The following is an 841-nucleotide window of genomic DNA, read 5'->3' as shown; positions in this document are numbered from 1 at the left end:
CTCGGTCCAGGGCCTTTCTCAATTCGGCTGTAACAAACTCATGGTGCTGAGTCGCGCTGCGATGGTTAGGAAACTGCACGGCCCGCGGCCGGTCACCCGCCATCATAAAGTCTAGGTCGCAATCCGGCGCCGCGACCCGCAGCATNTCACGCACTATAGCTAGCTTGCGTCCCCGCTCCGGGGCTAGTTCTTGCCCTGGGTAGTCGCACGACACCCACTCCAGCTGGATCCCGCCCCGCAGGTATTCTAGCCACTGTTTCTGTTTGTCCGTTAGGGGCCGGCCTTCGTTAGCTGCCTGAAAGAACGCTCGCCACACTGCAACATGTAGCCGTATCCTTCCGGGTTGGAAGTCTTCGGGGTCAGGGAGCAAACGGACGACCTCTTCGAGAAACTCCTGTTCATCCCGCGGATCTACCGCATCCTGCTGACCCAGTCGCTGTAACCTCTGCCAGGCTTCCTGTAGCAGCTGGAGTGCTTCCCTACCCGCGGCGTTGTGGGCACTCCCTTCCCGGGCCGGTGCTAGTCCGCCGCCTCTGGGTTTCCGCCCTGTCGGCTGGTCACTCACCCACTGGTCGTCTTCGCAAGGGTCATCTTCCAACGACACCAACTCGGTCGGATCCCTTCCGTCGCCATCCTGAGTGTCTGCCGGGTAACCCACGTCTGGTGTCCTGTCATCATCCCTTGACGTTCCCTGCGTGCTCTCAGTCGACCTGGTTAGCATAGGCCTCTGGGCTTGGGTCTCCTATAAGCCGAATAATAACCGGTGGGGGCGGGAAACAAGATACGATGGTCTTTGAGCTTACACTTAGGTGTCCAAAAGGCAGAGCTGCCCCCTACCGTA

The sequence above is a fragment of the Volvox carteri genome, assembly GCF_000143455.1.
Source record: "Volvox carteri f. nagariensis unplaced genomic scaffold VOLCAscaffold_49, whole genome shotgun sequence".
NCBI classification, from domain to species: Eukaryota; Viridiplantae; Chlorophyta; class Chlorophyceae; order Chlamydomonadales; family Volvocaceae; genus Volvox; species Volvox carteri.
This window is presented reverse-complemented; position numbering follows the sequence as displayed.